We start from the raw sequence: 27,100 nt of genomic DNA on the forward strand, positions 1-27,100 counted from the left end.
GGGGCGGGGGGAGGGGAGCGGAGGGGGGATGAAGGTCCTCCAGGGCTCTTCCTTCGGCGCATGCTCAGCGCCTACGATGCCCTCTGGCCTAGGTTCCCGGCTCAGGTGAGCCACTGGTAGGTCTCTAATGATCACAGGGGAAGCTGCAGACGCCAGAAGTGGTCCTCCATCCTGTCCAACAACCGTTCCCGCAAGCCCCCACCCCGATCTCCAGACCTTTGGGAGAGAAACTTGACCCCAGGCCCCAGCCTGACACGGCAGCAGCGGCCACTTCCAGTGGCTTCCTTGGCTTCGCCAAGTTCCGCTGATGGCCTCCTTAACGCTGACAGGTTAATCCAGCCACTGCTCATGGGAGAAAGAAAAACTCCAGCTGCTGCCTTTTCCTCTGGGGGTCGGGGGTGGCGGGGAAGGGACGATACACACGTTAGCTGGCCTGGGAAGAGCATTTGCAGACCCCCCCTGAAAGGCTCCTTCTTCTCTGCACACCCTGTTGGTCTTGGCATCTTAACCCATGGGCCCCACTTTTGGTGCCCAGAATCACAACCGCCGAACCACTGCCAAGAATGGACCCCCACACCTAATCCATCAGTAAAAGGTGGCTACTGTAGTAAGAGCTACTGCAGAAGCCACCGGCATCTGACCACCATCTTCTTTGCACCCCCTAATCCCCCAGGCTGCATCACTGCTCCCCATCACTGGTCTCCTGGCTTCCACCCCTGCCTCCTGCAGTCTGCTCTCCACTCGGAAAACAAAGCGATCATTACCAAAATTGTAAACTAGGTCATGTCACTCTTCTGATTCAAGCCCTCCCCCTGCCCCCTAGAGAAATGAAATCCAGACTCCATGCCTACCCTGGCAGGTCCTGCAGCCCCCAGGCCCCTCCCATCTATGCCCCCTCACTTTCCCCCCATCCCACCGCACTGGCCCTCTTGCTGTTCCATCAAGACAACATAGTTGTCTCTGCTTCTGCAATTGTCATCCCCCGAGCCTGGATCCTTCTGGCTCCTTCTAGAGACTCAGCTCTCAATCCAACCATTACCATCTCCCCTGGCCATCCTTTTTGTAACTAATTTTTAAAACTTTTTATTTATAGCTGATTAACTATGTGATAACTTCAGGTGGACAGCATATAACTGAATTTTAATTACTAAGTTATCTCTCTCCCTGCACACCATTTATCACTATCTGTCATGTCATGCTGTTTCCTTCATAGCACTTGACATAGTCTAAAACCACCTTGTTTGTGTGTTTCTTTTGTTCCTCACTAGACTGTAAGCTCTAGAAAGGCAGGGAACTCTGTCTCACTCACTGCTGAGTCCCCAGTGCCTGGCACATGGTAGGATTCAATAAACATCTGAGAATGAATGAATGAAGGAATAAATGAGGGCATAAAGAAATGAAAGGGAACGAGTTTGCAGAAAGCAGTGGATCTCAGGGTGGAATTCCTGGAGCAGCAGCATCCATGTCCCCTGGGAATGATTTGTTAGACATGCAAATTCTTGGGCCCCACCCTAGTCCCACTGAATCAGAAACTCTGTGTTAACAGCCCTCCAAGGAATTTTCACCCAGGTTCAAGTCTGGGAATGTCTGTCATAGCGACCACCTGCAATCTCTGGCCAGGTCCCTCTTGTGACTAAGGAGTGCAGAGCTAACTGGCTGGGTGGTCAGTCTTGTTGGAGGAAGGAAGTCAGAAAGGAGGAAGGAGTCAGCCCCATGCCCTTGACTGACCACTGGCCTCTGCATGCCCGGGTAGTCTTCAGAGCCATGCAGAGCCATGCTGAACACACTGAGGCTGGGGAGGGCTTCAGAAACCACTCTGCTCCTCTCCAGAGCAGAAGGACAGGGAACTTGCCCAGGAAGTTACATCTCTGGCCTTTTGAAAGCTCCACAAAGTCCTAAGCACTTGACCTTAGCAGTAAGATGACCAACTGGTCCTGATTTGCTTGAGCTTCTCTCAGTTTTAACACAGAAAGTCCTGCCTGCCAAGAATCCCCTCAGTCCCAGGCTAACTGGGAGAGCTGGTTCACCCTACTCAGAGACCCGACTTGAGGTCTCGGGACTTGTAAATGCATTCCCTTCCCAAGTCACTTTGGTATATCTACCTGGGTGAGACTGAAGATGGGATGGGAAAGGGCAGAATTTAGGAGAGGAAGATGGAAAGAGATTGGGAGAAAATGCCAGCCAGAGGGAGAGAGCAGAGATCAGATGAGGAAGAAAGAAGGGGAGGAAAGAACTATGAGAAGAAAGAAAGGGAATTTTTAAAGGGTGAGAAAGATGGAGAAGGGGATATGGTGGGAGTGTGAGAAGGGGAGAGAGAAGAGGCAGAGGCTTAGAGACACAGTGCTACAGTGACAGAAGAAACAGACATGCAGAGGGGATGGGACAGGAGCAGGCTGGGCTGGGGGGAAGAGTGCACCACACAGATGCCTTCTGGCAGCATCTCACATAGAGGGCCTCCCGACAAACTTTGAGAAATCATCTCTCTTCTCAGGAGCCCCAGACACTACCTCGCCATCAATGGCTGGCACCAAACTTGCTTGGTGCAAGTTCTGTTCTCTACTGAAAGCTGCTTCCATTCACAAGCTGCTGCTTATCATGGTGTAGATTCATTCAAGAGGAAAGGAAGGAGAGAAAGAAAGAAAGAGAGAGAGGAAGAAAGAAAAAGACAGCTGAATGAACTTAGAAGATTATATTAAGAGATGTGGAGAGATTTTTTTTTTCTCCCACTCTCCAGATAAATCTTTCACAAACCAAACATCATTATGACACTGTCAGATGAATTTCCTCTTGTTGTTGATTGCAGAGGGGTGGGCAAAGCCCCCAGCTTCCTGAGGGCAGTCATCTTGCTCACTAGCTGCATTCCTAAGGCAGAGTCTGACACAGCTCCATTACAATGAGATTTAAGCGTGCATTATGTCTTTAAAAGTAATGACAGCAAGACAATTACTTCGAAGAAACCACAGTGACATTGCATACGCAGTCTGGTGCCTCAGCACTGCACCCTGGTCTCCCACTTTTCCCTGGCCCAAATGGGAAGCTGTGTTGGACTAAAAGGAACCAAGTCTGTTCCCTGGCCAGGTGGAGGGCTGATCCTTACCACCTTGACAACGAACCATCCTATAACCTGAGTCCTTTCATCCTGCCTGAGAAAGCAGCAGCCTCCTAGAGAACTCAGGTTAGCAGGGAATGCTAGGTCCAGCTCGTGCTCCCATGGGAAATAGAGCAAGCCAGTAGCAGAAAGTTAATGACGTGTCCTGGGGAGGCAACAGACCCAGTTCTCAGCCCCTTGGGGGATGTGGAGGGTGGGGGACCATGGTAAAAAGTCTGAAGCTCACAACACACCTAGAACTGTTATAACTATCATCTGTAAAAGTGTTTTGCATTTCAAATAAATCTTTAATCTATAGCACTGGTGGTTTAGGAAAACAGAGCCCAGGGCCCTGCACTCAGGGTTTCTAATGGGACGGGTCCAGAATCTAACCCAAGAATTTGCCTTTTCTAACAAGTTCTCAGATGATACTGATACCGCCGGGGGTGGGGATGGGAGGTGGTGAGGACTGTACTCTGAGAACCACTGAGTCTTCAGGTGAATCAGTCTCTTGAGCACTGAGAGCTTTTTACAGCAGAATGTGAACCCAGCAACGTTTGTCTTTCTCTGCCTTTGCCCTCCCAGGTAAAGCCGCAAGCTTACTTTGTGCAAATGCCGCTTCTCACTGGCAAAAAGCTTTTCAAAAAGCTCCCCTCACTTTTCAGAAAGGATTTTACAACTCCGCCTCGCTAAAGTGTAAGTGACTAATAAGGCAGGATGCATTATTCCACCCCAAAAGCATCTGCTCTTCATCCAAGAGCAAAGCCTAAAGACAAAGAATGAAAATTTAATGCTGGATTTTCACGTATCAGTGAGCTGAGTGTTTTAGGGTGATGAAGGAAGACCTCTTTGTACTAAAACCTGCCCTCTCCTTGAAAAGATCACATATTGTAGGCAGTCACTTACTCTATCTAAGTCCCAAAGGGACTGTGTCTTTGTCCCTATTATTATAATTTTTTTTGGCCAATGCCCACCATAGTGCCAGGCATACTATAAGTACTCAATAAATGTATGACATATGGATAAATGTCAGCTAACTCTTTGACAGGAGAGAAAGGCCAGTTCTTTGCCTGAAGCAGATCTGAGATGAAAGCCACCCTTTTTACTCTTCACCAATGACTCATCATAACGAACCAAAGCTAACTAGGACCTACTGCATGCAGGTCGCTGGCTGGACCACAGGCTAAAGGCATCTCTCCAAACTGACCAGTTCACTAGTCAGTCAAGGTTTCATTCATTCACGCACTCCTGCAAGCCACTGCTGAGCACCTGCCGTGCTAACTGTGACTCTAAAAAGGAAGGGGGTGCAGCCTTGGCCCTAAGGATCCTGCCGTGTAGCATCTTGGGAGCTGTATGTAGGGACACCCACCGTGGCAGGGAAAGCACCAAGGCAGGGAAGAGAGGGAGAGCTCAAGTCTCCTAGGAAAAATCCTTGGGCTCCAAGTTGGTGAGTAGAGATGATTCAGCAAAAGCCTCCTAAGGATTTGGAGGAACAAAAGACACAGAGTCGTCAGGAGGGCTTCTCCTCCTGAATGCCTTCCTCCAGGGCCTGCCCATCACACTCACGACTGCCGTTTCCTTGGGGCCTCAAAGACTTAAAGAAAGGTGGTCATTATGCCCATTTCATGGGTGAATAAACTGAGGTCTGCCACCCCCACCCCCCAGCAACTGCACAAAGACCACATACTAAGTAAGTGGAACTGGAAGTCCCCTGTCTCCACACTATGTCCTCTCTCTCCTGGGTCCCAGAGCTGTATGCCTGGCACAGAGGAGTCACCTTTCTCTATCCTAACTCAGTCTTATTTAGGTCAGGGGTGACTTCACTGCTACCATCACCAACAGCATCCCTATCACTCACATTTATTGGACACTTACTCCTTGCCAGGCTCAGTGAGAAGCAGTTTGCAAACATTAACTCAAAATGCTCACAGTTCCTTTATTATCCTCACTTTAAAGATGGAGAAACTGAAGCCCAGAGAGGTGATATGACATAACTAGAAAGTGCTAGAAACAGAATTTAAGCTCAGGAGATCTATTTCCAGAGCCTGTGCTCTTTACCACCACACTGTGCTCCCTTAGTGCACCTGAGGAAAATGAGGCTCAGAGAGGTTTAGGGTCTCTCCTGAAGTCACACAGTAACCAAACACTGGAGCTAGGATTCAAACTCAGGTCTGGTTGCTCCCAGCATCTCACACTGCAGCCCCTAGAGGCTAAAAAGGCTGGTTAAAGAAACAGACAGGGGTGGGGAACAGGAAGGAGAGGTGGCTATTTTTGTGGTACCTCCTTCACTCTCCTAGCACATCAAGGATCTCCATCCTGGGTGGCAGCTGAATAATTTAAGCTCATCACTCCAGCCCACCACTACTGGGTCCCAGATTTATTTTTATCCCAGGTTACAGCCACAGTGCTTAACAGAAATAAACCATGCTGTTTGCTTCTCATCGCCTTTATATCAACTCCTGATTTGTCTGCATTCATGACCAGCTCCCAACTTGAAAGGGATAAAGAGCAGAAGATAAGCCCATATGTCATGGTGGTTTTTATTAGAAAGTGTCAGATTCTCTATGACCCACAGAGAGACAGAGAGAGAGGGTTAAATGAAGAGTAAACATCTCAGCTTACAAATAGACCCCCAGAGCAGCCACTGTGACCAGACCCACAGCCTTAGATAGGCAGCCAGAAAACAAAAGGCACAGCAAGCCAGGGAGACTGACCTCCCAGGCCACCGTTTTGGACTGCAGGATCTCTGGCCACCGCCTCCCTCCCACCACTGAGAAAGGAAACGTCTGCATTTGTCCCCACAGCTATGCTTCCTGATCACTTCACAGGATAGAAAATGGAAAAGGAGCTGCTGAAGGTCTGCCCCCCGCATCCCGGTTGGGTCAGGGGAGTGGCAGCTGCTGGCGCCAGGAATGAAGGCAGGTGCCTTGTCTTTGTGTGTTGCTGTGCATGACTCACTGCATGGTCTTGGGCAAGCTGCTTGCCCTTCCTGGCCCCCCTGATGACTAGATCAGAGGTTCTGAACTCGAGGTGCTCAGGTGGGCTATAGGGCATAGGCATCTTTCCAGAGTGGAGGTTCTCAAAGGGATCCTTGGTGTCTTTCTGGGATAAGTCTCTAGAGGGCTTTCAAGCACTGCCAGACCTGGATGTCTATGCAACTGAAGCCACAAACCAATAAGACCCTCTCCAGCTGAGCACAGGATTCTAGGAACCTAGGAAAGTTCTTACAAGAGCCAGTCTCCATCCTGATTCACCCAAACAAAACCTGCTCAACACATCTGATAAATTCCCAAACACAGGGCTAACCCTTCCTAGAAGCATGAATGCGCACACGCACAAATATACATACTCAATACTCATCACACGGTTATAGAGCCTCAGAGATGGAAGCGGCCTTGGGGTCACCTAGACCAGCTACTTCATAGCACAGATGGGGAAACTGAGGCCCAGAAAGGGGAGGCAGAGCTGGGGCTGGGACCCAGGTCTCCTGATCCAACTCCAAAGCTCTTTCCAGAAGCTTCTGTTTCCCTTACACTGGTGCACCACAATGCACCAATTCAAGTGTGATGAGGGGGTAGGGAGGGCAGCCTCTTGGATCTTAACCACCCCCAAGGAAATAAGGATGGGAGGCGGCGAGCAGATGTTCGAAAAGCACCCATGAGTGGATGGCCGAGTTCCAGTTACCTCAGGTGGGCTGGCCTGCCCTGCATGGCTGAACCAGTGGTTATCATATGTATGTGTAACAACTTTGCTGTACCCTTGAAACTAATGCAACATTGCAAATCAACTCTGGTTTTATATATATATATATATACTCCTACACTGGATGGTTATATTGCATTGGCTGGTTATATTGCCCCAGCCCCCTAAACCTTCCTGTAATCCAGCAATTAAAGAGTTAACACTCAGCACAGCAGGAGACCCCTGAGATCCCCCACCCCAGGGCCCCAGCCATGGTCCAGCCTGACCAATTAGTGCCAAAGTTCAAAATTTTAAATATCACCCATGGGCTGATCTGTGGCTCCTTATTTGACTGTGGCTCCAAATCTCCCCTCATTCATCATTCACACTTAGGCTTCCCAAGGAGGAGACAAAGGCAACTTCCTCCCCAAGGTCACCCAGCAAGGAAAACCTGGGATTTTTGAGGACCAACTCTTTGGTACTAACCACCAAGCATCCCTTCCCACTACCTCACATGTCATGTCCTGCCTGAGCAGTCATATGCCTTGGGATTTTGGTGTCCCCACTTGGCTCTGGGGCTGGGGAAAGTGATTGAGTGGGCCGTGCTTATGCTTGCCAGTCTTGGGGGCTGATGTTTTATTCCTCCCACCTCCAAGAATAAGAACTGGAAGAGGAAATCCTCGGGGAGGGGGTGGCCCCTGAGATAATAGTGAAGATGCTAAAAATAAGGACATTCATTTCCAGAAAGGTAGATATAATCAAACCAGGAAGCAAAGCAAATCCCCTTTTGATGGGTCATAGATTAGCAGCAAAGGCATTTAAAATTAAATGTGAGTTTTGGATTCAGTTACAAGGGACCTCCCCCTCCCACTCACTAACAGGTTGGTGAGGCTGATCCCATTAGAATAAAGAAACTAGAGCAGGGTATGGTCTGTCATGTAACAGATCTGAAGCTGGATCCTGGAACCCTTGCCCAGAAGCTGAACAAACCTTATTCACCGCTTTCCCTACTCTGAGACAAGCTCAAGGATGAAATCCCCTGGGCTTGCTGCACCCTCTGTGTAATCACTTACAGGTTATGCCACCTGTGAAAATAAAACATTGTCTGCTCAGCAGACAGCTGGCTGCTCCCCTCTGACCTGCCTGACCACTCATTCCAAGAAAAATGTGATCCTTTCATGTCTTCCAGATCCCTCATCTCAGAAAACTGTGAACAGGCAAGCTTGCACAAAATTAGCACAATTAAATTACTCAGCTGTCCCTGGAAGATGGTACAATCTGCACCCGCTCCTATGCAAGCTTCACTTGGCATGCCTACGTTACCCTAGGCAAGGGTTAACCATCCAGCCATAAGTGATCCTCTCTCATCCAGAGTCAAGGTGCCCACCCACTAGATCAGAATACCCAGAGACTGTCTATTTCAGGCTGGCCAATACCACAAAGGGTTAATTCACTCAGAGAACTGCTGGCTACTTTCAGAAGCTTCTGTTGCAAGGGAGAGGACAAATTGGGCAGAAGCCACAATTTTGATTGCATTGCCTAAAACATGAGCATATTTTACCCCCACCCTGGGCAGTGAGCCGAAATCTCATTTGGCTTTGGGGTGCTGCTTAGGCAATCAAACACTGCAGAATGTGGGCAAATAAATGTGGTCATTCCTCAACACCCTTTTCCTCCCACCTAACCTCTATCCCACCAGGTCATGTACACACCTCATTGCAACTGGGACTCCATTTACACAATTGAGAAGAATATCACTTACCAAGACACCAGAGGATTGCAGGGGGAATGGGCGAGCCAAATTCTTGCCAACTCCTCTCTTCCCTGACGGGTGGGAAGATGCTAACTCTGGATGACTTGGTTTGAAAGCTCGGCGGAGGTGCCTGAAAGAAAATTGTTCATTTGACTTTCCTACTCTTCCCAAAATAAAATCAAAGCAACTGCACACACATACACACATGCACACGCACGCACACACACACACACACACACACACACACACACACACAGAGCAACTATCCCTAAATCACACAGATCCAAGATGAAAAGAAATACCACTGCCGGAAAAGGAGAAAACTCAGACCAGTCAGTTGACAAGGTAAAGACAGTGGTTCCCTCAGCCTGCCCTCCACATGGATGAAGGTTTTCACTCTGTGAATCTCTCTCTCTTTCTCTCTCTGTCCTCTCTCCCTTTCTGTCTCTGTCTCTTTCTCTTTCTCTCTGTCGTCCGCGTAGGCAACTCCGGGGCTGCTGGCAGTAGACGAATCAATTGCTTCCCCGGTGCGGGAATCTGTGGCGGCTGCCACCACTGCTGCAAAACCCGGTGTGAGCAAGGGAGGGGGCAGCAGTTTCCTGGAGCAGGGGGAGTCAAGCCTGCCTTCCCCACACAGTGATTTATGTGTGAGGTACCTGGAAAAAGAGGAGTGGGAGCCCGGGAGATGAGATTGGGCGCACCAGAGATCCTAGCTGGTGGAAATGGCAATCGGGAGATTGGCGATCAGCACCGCGGACAGCGCTAAAATGCGGCGGCGGAGGGGATGGGCGGGAAGCGAACCCTCAGGCTGCGAAGTTAAGTAATTGGATGGTTAGAGCAGAAAAGGGGGAGAGTCCAGGGGAGGTGGAGGGGGGGTGGGGGCGGGGAATGGGACTTCTCGACATCACACAGTGAAATCAGTGACAGCCTACCTACCACACACTTGTTCTAATCTTGTCGTTCACTCTCGAAGCAAAGAAGCTGTAACTTTACAGCCCCTTTTCCACATACGCCCCCAGACTTTCACTGCTCGCTCAGAAAAGAGTTTGACCCCAGTGTGGGAGTCTCCAAGTGGCTCCTCCCCACCAAGTCAGCCTAGCTGACCTGTCCTCACCCACACTACTGCAGATTTCTGACCTATACCTCAGGTGCCTTGAAAATCAGGGCAGGAAGATGAGGCTTAGGAAATGGAAATTTCTATGGGGCAGGATGGCTTAGTTGAATAAGCACTTGACAGGTTTCTGGAACCAAGTCGAGCCCCCATACAACCTTGGAAAAGTCACTTAACATCTCCAAGTCTTATCTGCATAAAATGAGCATATGACTATGCAAGAAGTTAAAAAGCAACAATAAGAACATCCAAGTTGTGGGCTGCTATAACCCCATGATCCATAATCTGTCCTGTGATTCAAATGTCTTGACAGAAGGAGAAAGGAATTGACAGCCAGTCCAGAATGGTGTATGCCAGCCTCACCTTTCAGTTCACAGTTTGAGTGGGATGAAGTTGGGAGATTATAAAAGGTCTAAATCAGACAATTGAGCCATGGCCAAAGACCTAAACCCCAAAGACCCAGATTCATATTCTGAAGTGAAATCACTCTACAGACAAGAAAATAAAATCATTAAAAGGAGAAATACATAAAGAGAAATTGACTGAACTTCCCTGGTAGTACAGTGGATAAGAATCTGCCTGTCAATGTAGGGGACACGGGTTCAATCCTTGGTCCAGGAAGATTCCACATGCCGTGGCGCAACTAAGCTCATGCATCACAATTACTGAAGCCCATGTGCAGAGCCTGTGTGATGCAACAAGAGAAGCTTGAGAAGCCCACATACCACAACTAAAGAGTAGCACCCACTCTCTACAACTAGAGAAAGCCCGTGTGAAGCAAAGAAGACCCAGCACAGCAAAAATAATAATAATAATAATAATAATTAAAATATATAATTCTTTAAAAAAGAGAGAAGTTGATTCCCATGGCTTCAAACATTCCAGATCTCAATGGGTCTTATTCCTGCTTGTTGGGAGGAAAGGACAGGAAATCTCAAATAGACCAGGATCTGTTTAGAACTTCTCAGCAAAGTGAATTAGAACCCTCTTTACTGGGGACCTTCCTCTAGACAGTCCCACTGAGAGGGCCCAGAGTGAGCTACCACGTTCGTCACCTAATCCCCTCCTTGGAAATCAGGGCTTAAAATGTCAGGATCTTAGAGACCATTTAGAGCTTCACTTTATCGATGATCATGATGATGGTGATGATGGTGGTGGTGAGGATGATGGCAGCTGTCATTTTATTGAGAACCAAATACACACAAGCCCTTTGGCTAAGGACTTTACACGTGTCATTTCCTTGAATCTTTACCATGACCTTTTGAGGGAACTATTATTACTCCGATTTTATAGTTGAGGAAACCAAGACTCAAGAAGTTAAGTCTCTTGCATAATGTTACACCAGAAATGTCAGAGGTAGGATTGAAATCCAGGGTTGTATAATTCCAAAGCCCATGCTTCAGGATGCCTCTCTCAGAGTCAAGTTCAAATGCACTCTACAATTCTTTGGCAGAACTTCATTGAATCTTTTCTAGAAAGATCCTATGACACAGGTTCAATGCCCTCATTTTGCACATGGAGAAACTGAGGAACAGAGGGAGACAGTGGCTTGCCTACAGCCAAAAAGATAGAAAGTAGCAGAGTTGAGTCTGGACCTTAGGCCTTTCAGATGCCAAAGCCTGTGTTCCAGTGTCTAGAGCAGTATCAGGTACATGTCTCAGTAGACATCTGAAGACTGATTCAAGAAACCCACATAGGATGCTGATGGTGGAATCAGAATCCAATTAATTCCCAGGTCTTTTGGCTCCCAGTTCCAAGGAATGTCTACCCATCTCCCCCTACCTTGCAGCTTCCCTGGCATTAGGCACATGTTCTGGGAAGGTCTGTCATGAATTCAGATCACCCTTAGGGAACGAAAATAGCTACCACCTGCTACATGTCTAGACATCTGCCACCTGTATTAAGCACTTTATGGTTGCTAACTCCAATCTTTATAACTATGAGGTGGGTGCTATTATTGTCCCATTTTCAGTTGATGAAACTGAGACTCAGGTGAAGTAAAGCCCCAAAGCTCACACAGCCAAGAAGTGGCACAGGCAGAAATGCAAATCCTGTGTCTGTCTGATTCCAGGGCCTCTGTTTTTGCTACCCTGCTAGTTTTTTCTCAAACTGGCCCCCTCTCAAGAGGCCCTTGTTGGAGTGTAAGTGAGGCCTTAGTTCCATCACCCACCTCTACCCCTGCTTTCAACCTGAGCGGTTGCACTTTTAAGTGTTTTGCATACTGGGCATCTGCCCAAGCCTTCATTGGAACAGAGCTTTGCAGCAAAATTAAAAAATAATAATATGGTTGAAACCAGAGCTCTGCACCTTTCCCGGTGACCATACCGTCTAGGAACCAGCTCTGCCTTCTCAGATTTTGCCTCCACCCTCCCTGCCTCCTTGGTCACCATCTTCAAACCCCTCTTCCATTCTGAGAGCTTCTGTAGAGAACTCTTCATTCAGAGAACCAGCTGCAGCTGTAAGCTCTGGCAGCTCTGCAGCAGGGAGATGCCTGGACACCAGACACCCCAAGGCTAACTAAGCCCAGCCAGGCTCTGATCCTCTCGAGGATGGAGCACTGCACAGGGATTTCTCAGGGCCCTGGATTCAGCAAGCTGTCCTGGCCTGTCCTTGTGCTGCTGAGGCCAGAGGCAGTCCATTGAGACTCTCCATCACCTCCAGAATAGACAAACAGTGGGGATGGTGGTGGCGACTGTCACAAGAGCTACCCACTGTGTGCTGGGTGACTCGTATGACCATGCTGTTATGTCATCCTCACAACAATCCTGTGTGTTAAGATGGCAATTGTTTTATTTCCATTTTAAAAAATGAGAAAACTGAGACTCGGTGGCCTAAAACAACTAGCGCTTTAATTCATAAATGGTACCACTGGGATTTGGACTGAGGTTTATAAATAACTATTATGCTATATGACATCCTAGTTAAAATTGCTGCTTCCATTTTTTTTACGTGCGTATGATTCACCAGCTATCATGTTTTATCACCCCAGCAATATTCATGACTTGTAACAGTAAAATGAGGTTGCCCATTTTAGAGATGAAGAAACTAGACACAGAGAGCCCAGGTGCTGTGCCTAAGGTAAGACAGCCAGAAAGAGATGGGGAGGGCAGGATGTGAATCTGAACAGTCAGGCTCAGGGGCCATGTGCTCTTCTGTCTCCCAGAGAAATGGTGCTGAGTTTGTCCAGAAAGAGCAAATGTTCCCATTTCACTTGGTGAGTGGGGCAGAAAAAGAGCCCTCAAAAATGTCCACGTGCTAATCCTCAGAAGTGGTGAACATGTTACCATATGTGGCAAATGGCACTTAGCAGGTATGATTAAGGATCTTGAGATAAAGAGATTACCCTGAGTTATCTGGGTGGACCCAGTGTAATCCCTACGGTGTTACAAGGGGAAAGGGAGGCAGGAGGAGAAGAGAGATGATAATGGAGTAGAGGGTTGAGAGAGGTGGGGAGAGAGAGGGAGATGGAGGCAGAGGGAAGGAGGAGAGGGAGACAGAAATAAAGAGAAACAGAGGGAGGGAGGAAGAGAGAGAGAGAGCTGTGTTACTGGTCTTGAAGATGGAGGCTGCTGCTGCTGCTGCTGCTGCTAAGTCGCTTCAGTCGTGTCCGATTCTGTGTGACCCCACGGACGGCAGCCTGCCAGGCTCCTAAGAGTACTGGAGTGGGTTGTTATTTCCTTCCCCAGAAGACAGAGGAAGGGGCCACAAAGCAAGGAATGAGGGAAGCCTCTAGAAGCTAGAAAAGGCAAGGAAATAGATTCTCCTTGAGAGCTTCCAGATGGAGCACAGCCCTGACCACACCTTGATTTTAGCACTCTGACCTCCAAAACTGTAAGGCAATAAATCTGTGTTGTTTTGAGCCACCAAGTTTGTTGATATTTGTTACAGCAGCTATAGGAAACCCATACAGCAAGTTTGCTGGAGGACCCTACAATAAGAAACCCATGGCAAATCAGCCTCAGGAATGACATCTGAGCCCCCTCTTGGCCAGAGGACCCAGGACTTCAGTCATATCACTGCCTGTTCTAAACAATACAGTGTACAAGTGTGTGCAGGTGTGCATGTGCACACACGACTGTACATGAGTGCACACAGAAGGAGGTCCTACAGGAGAGAAGATTCATGCTCAAGGCCTCAGCCCAACCATCAAGCTCTGTCGCTGGATGGCACTGGCAGGGCACGACATGCTTTATTCACTCCCTCCTTCTCTTTTTTCTACGAGCCTCCAGAGAAATGCTATCATCGGGACCACAAAAGAGAAGAAATGTCACAGGGCAGCTTTCCAGGAGCACAACTCACCACAGGGGATAGATAAGTCAAAAACAAAACAAGTAGACAGAGAAGAGAGACAAGTGAGCAAGAAAAAGAGAAAGGGCTAACAACAGAGAGAGAATTGCTGGGTTCCTCTCACAGTTGCTTTGTGCCCTGGGAGATCCTGTCCCACCATGAAAGGGACAAATCTTAGGAAAGCCCATTAACCCTTTGGAGAAAATATGGCTAAGTACAGGAGAGATGCTGCAGGACTTGACAAGATAAACTTTTAAAACAAATCAACAAGCATTACTTATTAACCAGTCGATTCGGTGTTTTCAGGCAAAGCACTTCTAGGCAAAAGAAACTTGGACTTGCCTTCTGGTGCTATGAGCTTGATCCTGGGCTCCCCCCACTCACCAGCTGTGTGACCCTGGGTAGGTCACTTGAACGTTCTGAACCTGTTTCACCAACTGTAAAATGGGACTGCAAGACCCTTCCCACCTACCTGCAAATGTGGCTAGGACATTTCACTGAGCTAATGAACGTGGATGAATGTTATATACGCTAAAAAAAAAAATAGCAGTTACTGTTTATTAAGCACCTACTGTGTGCTGGGTGCTTAACTAGGCTCATTTTTTCCTCAAGGACTGCAGTTAAACATCCAACCTCAAACTACTACTGGTGCTGGAAGAAGGAGCATCAGCAGGAACAGTATAATGAAATGGTTAAAAGGCCAGGTTTTAGGGTAAAGTTAGCTCGGCTCCAATCTGGCTTTACCACATACAAATTGTGTGGCCTGGAGGAAGTTACTCAACCTCTCTGTGTCTCAGTGTTCCCATGAGTAAGGTGGAGATTGTAACAGCATCTCTTAATATAGCTGTCATTAATGTATGTAAATCCCTTAGCATGCCTGGCATATAGAAAACCCCATGTGTATCATTTTTGCTTATTATTGTTACTATAGTGATGATGATTATTGTTGAAGAGAGTGTTTTCCAAAGGGCGATACATGCTGTGCTGAGGTGAAAAGGGTCACGTTAGGTGGCCTATAGACACATTTTTTTTAAGGTTTAAATGTTATATATTTATTTTAAAGTGCATCAGAAAAAAATATTGTATTTTCATTTCCAGTAGTGACATAATGTTTTCGTCTATGCAAGTATACTTAAGTTGATGCAATGTAAGGCAAAAATAGGTTTGATTTTCTTTTTATTTCCAGCACTTCAATAGCATTATCTGCCCTGAACCCATCCTCCAGGTATGCTAGATTTACCTAACTGCCCTGCCCCAATACCTTTAGCAACTGCATCTCTTGTGGGTGGGCGTTGGGAGCCCCAGTTACTCAAGGAAATTCAGAAGCATGGTCTAATGACAAGAAAATAAACAAAGAAGGCAGAATCTTTGCACTCCCAGGCCCTCTCCAGAATATGCTCCTGGTCTATAACAAATCAGTTCAGTTGCTCAGTTGTGTCCAACTGTTTGCGACCCCATGGACCCCAGCACTCCAGGCTTCCCTGTCCATCACCGACTCCCGGAGCCTGCTCAAACTCATGTCCATCGAGTTGGTAAAGCCATCCAACCATCTCATCTTCTGTCGTTCCCTTCTCCTCCTGCCTATAACAAATAAATAACACTTACTGAAGACTAACCATATGTTAGTCCATCATATGAGCTCGTGAAATACAGCCTACTCCTTGGGTCCAGCATACATTATAACCAATTCTCCCAGCAGACTGGATGGTTCAAGAACACAGTTCAGTTCTGAGCGTCTCTGAGTTCTCAGGGTCCAGACCACTTGGATATTTTGTCGGTTCTGCATGTGGACTTCCCAGGTGACACTAATGGTAAGAACCCGCCTGCCAGTGCAGAAGACATAAGAGATGCAGGTGTGATCCCTGGGTTGGGAAGATCCCCCGGAGAAAGGAACAGCAACCCATTACAGTAGTCTTGCCTGGAGAATCCTCATGGACAGAGGAGCCTGGCTTAGAACACATGCAGGGCTGAATAAGTGAGTTATTCTTAGAATGTTTAATATTTGTATCTTTTATTTAACTAAAATCTCAGAAAGAAGGTGTCTGACCACCTGAAATTGCATGTATAGTTGTAAATGGGATATGACAGTAGTTCATGGGATTCTGCAAGGGGCCCCATATCTTCAAGATACAGCTAGCTATGAACAATTTTAGAACTGGGGCTAGATCATCACCCAGGATGATCAATACCAGAGTTGCTGGCTACAGGGAGAGAGCAGAACAAGCTAGGAGAGGCCAGGAAACTCGCCTGAGGAGTGAGATTTTAAGCTGGTTAAATTTGGACAAGTGGAAAGAAGAGTTGAGTGAGGAAGAGCAGCTTGAGAAAGAAGTTCAGCTGTCCTGACGCCCACTAAGGCATGAGGGATGGAGGGGACTGACATTTGCTGGGAAAATCCACATTTTCACAAGAAGCTTTAAGCTCCGGTTTTTTTTGTTTTTTTGTTTTTTTTTTTTAAGAGTGAATCCATAATGGAGGGATCCCAGGCACTCTGACTGAAAGCGGGGAGGTCAGGAGAGGCAGAACTGTATCCCGTTAGGTCTTTCAAAGCACACCTCCAAGAAGACCCTCTCAAACCCTGGTCTGGCTTTCCTCTTAAAATAAATAAACCAGATTCCTCATTTCTGCTGAGAACAGATATCTGTCAGTATCTTCCATGCATCAGCCAGTATCAGGGAGGGAGCAAAGGGAAAGTTTGGAGTAGGAGATGGCAACCCACTCCAATATTCTTGCCTGGAAAATTCCATGGACAGAGGAGCCTGGCAGGCTACAGTCCATGGGGTTGCAAAGAGGCAGCCAGGACTGAGCACACACACACTCAAAGGGAAAGTTGGCGCCTCATGAAGTGACTTAGATACTCACCAAGTACCCAGAAGAAGAAGGACTGAAAGGGAACTGGTCTTGGGCCCCACCTCTTCCACTCAGTGACTGTGTGACCCTGAGCAAGTCACTTCATCTCTCTGAGCCTTAGCATCCTCATCTGTAAAATGGGACAATACTAACACCTACGGCATATGTTTAAGGGAATAATTCAATGGGATAAAATATGTGGCTTGATACAGTCCGTGAAGTACCTGAAAGTGAACGTGTTGGTTGCTCAGTTGTATCCAACTCTGCAACCCCATGGACTGTAGCCCATCAGGCCCCTCTGTCCATGGAATTCTCCAGGCAAGAATACTGGAGTGGGTTGCCATGCCCTTCTCCAGGGGATCTTCCTGACCCAGGGATCGAACCTGGCTCTCCTGTATTGCAGGCAGATTCTTTACCAGCTGAGCCACCTGGGAAGCTCCTGATATGATATGATAGTCGTTCAGTCTTGTCCAACTCTTTGTGACCCCATCGATTGTAGCCTGTCAGGCTCTTCTGTCCAAGGGAATTTTCCCAGGCAAGAATACTGGAGTGGGTTGCCATTTCCTTCTCCAGGGGATCTTCCCGACCCAGGGATCGAACCCAGGTCTCCTGTGTCTCCTGCGTTGCAGACAGATTCTTTACCACTGAGCCACCAGGGAAGCCCCTGGCACACAGCAAGTGCTCAGCACATTAGTTGTTGCCATTGTTATTAGTATCCTCATCTTTTTTGTTTTATCATTACCTTCTGCCAGATACTGCAGATACTGAAAGGAGGAAGATTCTACCCTTCCATGCTACAGGCCAGCTGGAGACATAGAAAAATGTCCCCCAAATTACAAAACGGTATATGACAAGCCTATAAAAGAGCTGTGAGATGCATACTACAGAGAGGACGCTTGTTTCTGTTCTGTGTGCGCGGTGGAAAGAGGTTGAACAAGGTTACCTCCACAGGAGTCAAGGGAAGCGGACGGGTGGGGAGGGGGCATGCCACGTGACTAACCTCCCAGTGCCCCCAAGTGTCCCTCCCTCCCCTCCCCAGTACTTGCTCCAACATCTGGGAGCATCTCTCCTCCAAGGAAATTTCTCAAGATCACACTTACGTAATACTAACATGACACGACAGATATCCGGAAGGCTTGAAAAAGGAAGAGGCTGGTTCTCTCCAGCAATCCCATTTGGCCAAGCAGGCAAGGCAGTGAAAAGTGCTGTGGAAATGGTGAGAGGCCGTTTTTCAGGAAGCAGGCTGGCGATCAGATTAGCCGACTGGTACCCAGCAATGTACGTTACACAGCCTTCCTGGAGGGTGACCTAGCACTGAAATGTCCAAAACCTTAAAAACTATATGCACCTACCATTTTGACTCCTGAGAGTCTCTTAAGGAATTTAACCTAAAGAAACAAATAGATGAATGTACAGAGATTACAGAGATGCTGAAGCCCTGATACTTTGGCCACCTGATGCGAAGAGCTGACTCACTGGAAAAGACCCTGATGCTGGGAAAGATTGAGGGCAGGAGGAGAAGGGGACAACAGAGGATGAGATGGTTGGATGGTGTCATCGACTCAATGGACATGAGTTTGAGTGAACCCTGGGAGATGAAGGGCAGAGAAACCTGGTGTGCTGCAGTCCATGGGGTCGCAAAGAGTTGGACACAACTTAGTGACTGAACAATAATAGAGACTGTCATCATGACAATGCTTATCATGATGACAAACTGGAAACAACTTACATGTCCAACAGCAGGGGGGTCATTTAAATAAACTGTAGTAGACATGAGAAGAGCTGGCTCATTGGGAAAGACCCTGCTGGGGGAAAGAGTGAAGGCAAAAGGAGAAGGGGGTGGCAGAAGATGAGATGCTTAGACAGCATCACTGACACAATGGACATGCATCTGAGCAAACTCTGGGAAGCAGTGGAGGACAGAGGAGCCTGGAGTGCTTACAGTCCCTAGGGTCACAAAGAGTTGGACACAACTTAGCAACTGAACAACGGCAACAAAAATATTTCATACCCAGGAAGGTGAAGCAGCCCCACACTGACAGTCTTGGTATAACCCCCAAAAGACATAATCTTTATATTTTTTAAAAAAAAACATACAAGGCACTTCTCTGGTAGTACAGTGGTTAAGACTTCACGCTCCCAATGCAAGGGGCACAGGTTCAACCCCTGGTCAGGGAAGTAGATCCCACATGCCACATAGCATGACCAAAAAAAATTTCTTTTTAATTTTTAAAATGTACAAAACGGTATATATGGCTTGAAAATGAAAGTCACTCAGTCATGTCCAACTCTTTACAACCCATGGACTTCTTCAGGCCAGAATACTGGAGTGGGTAGCTGTTTTCTTCTCTAGGGGATCTTCCCAACCCAAGGATTGAACCCAGGTCTCCCACATTGCAGGCAGATTCTTTACCAGCTGAGCCACCAGGGAAGCCTAAGAATACTGGAGTAGGTAGCCTATCCCTTCTCCAGTGGATCTTCCTGACAGGAATCAAACCGGGGTGTCCTGCATTACAGACAGATTCTTTACCAACTGAGCTACCCCATTAATAACTATGGTCCCTGGGAAGACAGAAATGCTGGAAAGATCCATCTATGTGCACCTTATATCCCTCCTTCAAAGTTCTGGCCAGTCATTCATTTACTCACTCAACAAACATGCTGAGAGCCAACTTGATTGCCAGATGCTAGGGATATGCTGCTGCTGCTGCTGCTGCTAAGTCACTTCAATCATGTCCGACTCTGTGCGACCCCATAGACGGCAGCCCACCAGGCTCCCCCGTCCCTGGCATTCTCCAGGCAAGAATACTGGAGTGGGTTGCCATTTCCTTCTCCAATGCATGAAAGTGAAAAGTGAAAGTGAAGTCATGTCCGACTCTTAGCGACTCCATGGACTGCAGCCTACCAGGCTCCTCCGTCCATGGGATTTTCCAGGCAAGAGTACTGGAGTGGGGTGCCATTGCCTTCTCCAGCTAGGGATATAGAAGGATGCAAAAGTGTTACCATCCTTGCTCTTGCCAAGCTTACAGCCTCAAAGTTCACTTCCTCCAGGGAGACTCCTCTGACAGTTCCTCTTTTCTGATCCCTGGTAGTCCCCCCACCCAGAATTTATGAAGGAGAATAATAGCAATTTCCTAAGATTTTAGCTAAGTTCTTTACTTGCAGGATATTGTTTAGTGATTATAGCAACCCTGGAAAATAAGTCCTAGGATTGATCTCCCTTTTTTGGATGAGAAGACTGAGATTCAGAGAAGCTAATATATTTGTTCAAACTCACACATTAGCAACCAAACAAGCAGGGACTCAGCTCACTTCTGTATGACATCAGAGCCCATGCTCTTAAGTACCATATTTGTGTTGAGCAAACACGGAAGACCCTAGAACTGCCCTCTCCAAGAGCCTTCCCCAATTCCTCCCAACAGGGTTGGACTCTCCTTTTCTCTGTGCCCACTGCACATATCTGGCCACTATAACAGCTTGTCTCTTTCCATTGTGATCCAAAACATGGGGGAGACAGACATCTGACCAGCCTAAGTTTCAGGCTTAGTTATCATAACTAGAATTTGTCAGTGGTGAAAGGGATTCTGTAAGAAGCCCCATGTCTTCCAGATGCTGTTCTCTGTGGACAAGTTTAGAAGGACCTAGGCTAGATCATTATCACTTGGCAAGACCACAGCCGGAGTTGCTGGCTGAATCCAGATATCTGTTCCTTGAGGACAGGGGACTACATCCGTCTTATGTACCTAACAGGATAAATACTAAATAAATAGCTCAATGAAAGAATGATTGGGGGCATCATTTTTGCCAACCATTTATTTCCTAGATAAAAGTTGCTTCTTCCTCTGGGCTAGATGCCCAAAGCTCACTGAGTCTTCCACCATCATCACCATGCTCAGGAAACTGCAAAGACACTGAGCAGAAAGAAACACAGGCCACCCATCCACCCAGGGTCCCACATGGAGGAGGAGGCTTGGAGGAAAGGAAGGGAATGATGGTTGTGGGGGAGGCCAGCTGCAAGGCTCCTGCCCCAGAGCTGATGCTTCTAAAGCTGCAGTCACGTGGGACATTCCTGCTCAGTCAGGCAGCAAACCCAGGAACCTCACGCCAGCCCTTTCTAGCACAGGAAACCGAGAAAGAGAGAGCCACAGGGAACATGAATCTGGCTGCATTTTGAAAATGCTTACTGGTTTTTAGGGGGAATCACATAATTTCCACAGGGTCCTTTTCATAAAAATTTATGTGTCATTCTCAAGTCAACCTTGAGGGGCATCAAAGCACAAAATCATTTCTCCTCATCAGCCCATCCTGATATTGCTGCACGTCATTGCAGGGAAAGGGAGAGGTGACTCTGAGCCCCTCCATCCTCACCTGTAAAATGCGGGCAAGCTTATGTATCTTCCTAGATGTTTATAAGGACCACAGGGGGATTGAAACATGTGAAAGAACCCATTAAAAAGCTCAGCAAACAGCAAGTGTTCAAAGAATGCCCGTTCAGCCTGAAGGTGGTAAAAATCACCACTAAGTGGCTGCGTACTTAGCCACTCAGTCATGGCCCTGCGGCCCTGTGGACTGCAGCCCGCCAGGCTCCCCTCTCCACGCGATTTTCCAGGCAAGAATACTGGAGTGGGTTGCCATTTCCTACTCCAGGGGATCTTCCTGACCCAGGGATCGAACCCATGTCTTTTGCATCTCTTGCACTGCCAGGCTAATTCTTTACCACTTAGTGCCTCCTGGGAAGCAAAACATCAGTGTTACTCCCTTTCAAATGTATGGAGATTTATTTTCATAAATAAGTCTTTTATTTTGCAATGATTTCAAATTTACAGAAGAACTGTGAGTCCCCACAAACCCTTCATGCATCTTTTCCTAACGTTAACATCTTACATTACATGGTACAGTTGTCAAAACTAAGAAATTAACATTGGTACAATACTAACTGACTTTTTATGGATTTTACAATGTCTGTTTTTGGTTGTTTTAGGATCCAACATTGCATTTAGTCATCTCATCTCTTAGTCTCCTTGTCCAAACTGGGAATTTCTCAGTCTTTGCTTCTTCCATGACATAAACACCTGATGAGTAGTGGTCAGATGTTTCCGTAACATCTCCCCAATCTGGCTTTGTTTGATGATTCTCATGATTAGACTGGAGTTATGAACTTCGAGCAGGAATCCCTTCTCATCATGTCCCATCAGGGGACATATGATATCAACATGACTATGTCTCTTTTTCAGATGCTATCCTTAGACTTGCATATAGCCCAAATCTTCTTGATCAAGTATTTCTAACTAACTAACCACAGACTCTGTGGCTTTGGGGCTTCCCCAGTAGCTCAGCTGGTAACGAATCTGCCTGCCATGCAGGAGGCCTGGATTTGATCCCTGGGTTGGGAAGATCCCCTGGAGAAGGGAATAGCTGCCCACTCCAGGATCCTGGCCTGGAGAATTCCATATATAGTCCATAGGGTCTCAAAGAGTTGGACACGACTGAGCGACTTTCACTGACTAACCACAGACTCTGTGACTTCAGGTTTGTTTGTTTCTTTGTTTTATGGGGGGTGGAATTTAATGTGCAATTTATTTATTATTCAGTTCAATTCAGTTCAGTCGCTCAGTCATGTCCGACTCTTTGCGACCCCATGAATCGCAGCACACCAGGCCTCCCTGTCCATCACCATCTCCCGGAGTTCACTCAGACTCACATCCATCGAGTCAGTGATGCCATCCAGCCATCTTATCCTCTGTCGTCCCCTTCTTCTCCTGCCCCCAAACCCTCCCAGCATCAAAGTCTTTTCCAATGAGTCAACTCTTCGCATGAGGTAGCCAAAGTACTGGAGTTTCAGCTTTAGCATCATTCCTTCCAAAGAAATCCCAGGGTTGATCTCCTTCAGAATGGACTGGTTGGATCTCCTTACAGCCCAAGGGACCCCCAAGAGTCTTCTCCAACACCACAGTTCAAAAGCATCAATTCTTCGGTGCTCAGCTTTCTTCACAGTCCAACTCTCACATCCATACATGACCACTGGAAAAACCATAGCCTTGACTAGACGAACCTTAGTCGGCAAAGTAATGTCTCTGCTTTTGAATATGCTATCTAGGTTGGTCATAACTTTTCTTCCAAGGAGTAAGTGTCTTTTAATTTCATGGCTGCAGTCACCATCTGCAGTGATTTTGGAGCCCAAAAAAATAAAGTCTGACACTGTTTCCACTGTTTCTCCATCTATTTCCCATGAAGTGATGGGACCAGATGCCATGATCTTCATTTTCTGAATGTTGAGCTTTAAGCCAACTTTCTCACTCTCCTCTTTCACTTTCATCAAAAGGCTTTCTAGTTCCTCTTCACTTTCTGCCATAAGGGTGGTGTCATCTGCATATCTGAGGTTATTGATATTTCTCCCGGCAATCTTGATTCCAGCTTGCGTTTCTTCCAGTCCAGCGCTTCTCATGATGTATTCTGCATAGAAGTTAAATAAGCAGGGTGACAATATACAGCCTTGATGTACTCCTTTTCCTATTTGGAACCGGTCTGTTGTTCCATGTCCAGTTCTAAGTGTTACTTCCTGGCCTGCATACAGATTTCTCAAGAGGCAGGTTAGGTGGTCTGGTATTCCTATCTCTTTCAGAATTTTCCACAGTTTATTGTGATCCACACAGTCAAAGGCTTTGGCATAGTCAATAAAGCAGAAATAGATGTTTTTCTGGAACTCTCTTGCTTTCTCCATGATCCAGCGGATGTTGGCAATTTGATCTCTGGTTCCTCTGCCTTTTCTAAAACCAGCTTGAACATCTGGAAGTTCACGGTTCACGTATTGCTGAAGCCTGGCTTGGAGAATTTTGAGCATTACTTTACTAGCGTGTGAGATGAGTGCAATTGTGCGGTAGTTTGAGCATTCTTTGGCATTGCCTCTCTTTGGGATTGGAATGAAAACGGACCTTTTCCAGTCCTGTGGCCACTGCTAAGTTTTCCACATTTGCTGGCATATTGAGTGCAGCACTTTCACAGCATCATCTTTCAGGATTTGAAAGAGCTCAACTGGAATTCCATCACCTCCACTAGCTTTGTTTGTAGTGATGCTTTCTAAGGCCCACTTAACTTCACATTCCAAGATGTCTGGCTCTAGATGAGTGATCACACCATCGTGATTATCTGGGTCGTGAAAATCCTTTTTGTACAGTTCTTCTGTGTATTCTTGCCACGTCTTCTTAATATCTTCTGCTTCTGTTAGGCCCATACCATTTCTGTCCTTTATCGAGCCCATCTTTGCATGAAATGTTCCCTTGGTATCTCTAATTTTCTTGAAGAGATCTCTAGTCTTTCCCACTCTGTTCTTTTCCTCTATTTCTTTGCATTGATCGCTGAAGAAGGCTTTCTTATCTCTTCTTGCTATTCTTTGGAACTCTGCATTCAGATGCTTATATCTTTCCTTTTCTCCTTTGCTTTTCACTTCTCTTCTTTTCACAGCTATTTGTAAGGCCTCCCCAGACAGCCATTTTGCTTTTTGCATTTCTTTTCCATGGGGGTGGTCTTGATCCCTGTCTCCTGTACAATGTCACGAACCTCATTCCATAGTTCATCAGGCACTCTATCTTTCAGATCTAGGCCCTTAAATCTATTTCTCACTTCCACTATATAATCATAAGGGATTTGATTTAGGTCATACCTGAATGGTCTAGCGGTTTTCCCTACTTATTTATTATTAAGATTCTTTGTTTATTTATTTTTGGCTGTACCACACGGCATATGGGATCTTTGTTCTCTGACTAGGGATCAAACCCATGCTCTCTGCAGTGGAACTGTGGAGTCTTAATCACTGGATTTTTAGTTGGAGTATATTTGCTTTACCAGACTCTGTGGCTTTGGATTTATCTTATCAGCACTGCCCATGGGGCTGGGTGGGGGCAGAGTCATACAGCACAAACAGAGAAGAAAATCAGAGAGGTGACAGGTTCTTTTAAGAGGATATGTCAGTGCTCTAGGGTCACTGCAACAAATTACTACCAATTGGATGGCTAAAACAACAGATTTATTCTCTCACAGTTCTGGAGGCTAGAAGTCCTAATCGAGGTGCCAGTAAGGCCATGCTGTCTCCTGAAGGCTGTAGAGAAGGGCCTGCCCATGCCTCCCTCCCCGCTTCTGGTGGCTGCTGACAACCCTTGGCAATCCTTGGCTTGCGGCCGCACCACTCTGACTCCTGCCTGTCACCGCGTGAGCTTCTCCTGTCTGTCTCTTCTGTGGCTACGTCCTTATCTCTTCTTACCAGGATACCAGTCACATCACATCTAGAGTCAACCCCAATCCAGCACAGCCAGTCTTAACCTAGCTAATTCTATCTGCAAAGACTCTATTTCTAAATAAGGTTCCAGGTGGACATGAGTTTGGGGTATGCTGTTCAAGAGTGCAGAGGGGGGATGACAGGCAGGGAGGCAGCTCAGGATCTGAGTCCAGCTCTTCACTGACTAGGGGTTTGGACAAATCATGACCTCTCCTGTCTTACCTTCCCATCTGTAAAATGGGAAAAGGTGATGACGATCATTATCTGTATCATGGGCATTAATTAAGCTAAGACCTATTATAGCACCTTTTAATCTATGATATACTTTACAAATGTGAGTTATTATCTGTGACAGCAATGAGAATGTGCCTTACAAAGCTCCGGCTACAGGAAGCTTAATTGACTGAGGGCCCCAGCTGCTGTACTCTCAGATCCATTGGTGCAAATGAGGCCACGCTTCCCATGGGCTGTTCCCAGCCAGTAACGGAATGCAGCAGGAATGCTAAAACAGGCCTAATCGGGGAGAGATGGGACTTCTCTGCCACAGACTGTCAGGAGAGGACTCCTGACACCTTGCTGAAACTTTCTTGCCATGCCTGGGAGTCCAGGACACTCCTACTGACTCTTCCTTCTCTCTCCCCTTCACTCAGAGTCTGATGGCTCGACAAGCCTTCCCAGCTCCCTTGCTATTTCCTCCCCCAGGTGTTTCCCCGAATTAAATCCTGCAGTATTTAATCCCATCTCAGTGTCTGCTTCCTGAAGGACCCAGACTAGCACACTATCCCAGAAATCACCTGTCACCTTTGCCCGAGCAGCACACATTTCCCTGCTCCTGACTGCCTTTCAAGTAAATCACTGCTCCCCTATAGTCTGTCCATGAGGTCTGGGTGAAACTGATGCCTCCCTCTACTCCAGAGGTTGGCCCCTGCATAAGCCTGACCAATCTGTCTACTGGATTGGCCACGATAGCCAGTGTTTGGTACAGAGAAGGGCATGGGACTCGATGCAAACCAATGAGATCCCCATCTGAAACTTTGCTAGTGCTGTTGGGAAGAAGGCATACTTTTACACTGGATTGCTAAGCTGGTAGAATATAAGTCTGGAGCTGCTGAGGGGCATTTTTGCTTCAGTCCAGCCTGAGACTGAAGTCTATGCAAAAGAGAGAGTGATGTAAGAAACTGGTGCTATTATTTGTGCGCCTGGAACCAGAAATGTCTGAAGTTTCTACATTTGTCCATAATGTAAACCAATATTCTCCTTTCTTACTTTCTGCTTTTGGGTTTTGTTTTGTTTTTCTTTAGCCTATTTGAGTGTTCCAACTAAAAAATTCAATTTATAATTTTTCCTGACACCACTCTTCCAAGTGAGGGCCAGAGGATGAGACTGGGGCTTCTAGAGAGGGACTACAAAGTCAAGTAAATATCAAGGATGGACAAAATGGATTCTTTTAATTCTATGTGTGAACTACTTTCAGAGTGTCAGAAGGATTAAAGAGAAAAAAGAAACAACCAAAGAAGCATCAGTGGGAGCCAGTTTGGCATTAGGCTGCTTTTTAAAGAAAGCTTCTCCACAATTAGGATTTCCAAATATAATCTCTCTCTCATTCGACAGAGCCCAGTACCTAGACAGCTACTTCTAAAAATAAGAGAAATAAAATCTGTCTGTTTTCTGATGAATCACAAACACATTTCATCTCTGGCTCTTCTGTCTTGGGGTGGAACTCAAAAGAAGGTGTTTCCCTTCTTATATAAAAAATTAAAATTTGTGGAGATTCCTATCGATAAATTTGTTCTGCTCTTCTCCGTAAATATAGATGCTTTTTTTTGCAGATGCTGGTGCCTCCCATTTGGAAAGGAGGCTGATGTTAGGCCTATAACATCAAGCACATTGAGGTTTATCCCACATAGTGAAAAGCATCTTGGCCATTCTTTGGCAATAAACAAGAGCCCCAACAAAACCAAGACTCCGTGATCCCTATTCTCACAGCTCAACTAGGAACACCCAGCCTGCTGAGGCATTGTGAGCAGGACAATAGAAGTTAGCAAAAATGCAACCTGTGAG

At 46.8% G+C, this 27,100-nt stretch overlaps 1 protein-coding gene across 8 annotated transcripts in view; it reads right to left on the reverse strand.

The window, feature by feature from the left end:
* Positions 1 to 27,100, reverse strand: part of RPH3A (rabphilin 3A) — a 278,060-nt gene that overhangs the window by 89,892 nt on the left and 161,068 nt on the right. For 4 of the 8 annotated variants that reach the window (XM_040250834.1, XM_040250833.1, XM_040250828.1 and 1 more), the window contains exons 1-2: positions 8,825 to 9,166; positions 8,532 to 8,652 (exon numbers count right to left, since the gene is read on the reverse strand). The gene's annotated coding sequence lies outside the window, so the exon portion shown is untranslated. The other 4 variants (XM_040250835.1, XM_040250832.1, XM_040250831.1 and 1 more) reach the window with 2 other exon arrangements.

Source organism: Oryx dammah, unplaced genomic scaffold (assembly GCF_014754425.2).
Source record: "Oryx dammah isolate SB20612 unplaced genomic scaffold, SCBI_Odam_1.1 HiC_scaffold_12, whole genome shotgun sequence".
NCBI lineage: Eukaryota > Metazoa > Chordata > Mammalia > Artiodactyla > Bovidae > Oryx > Oryx dammah.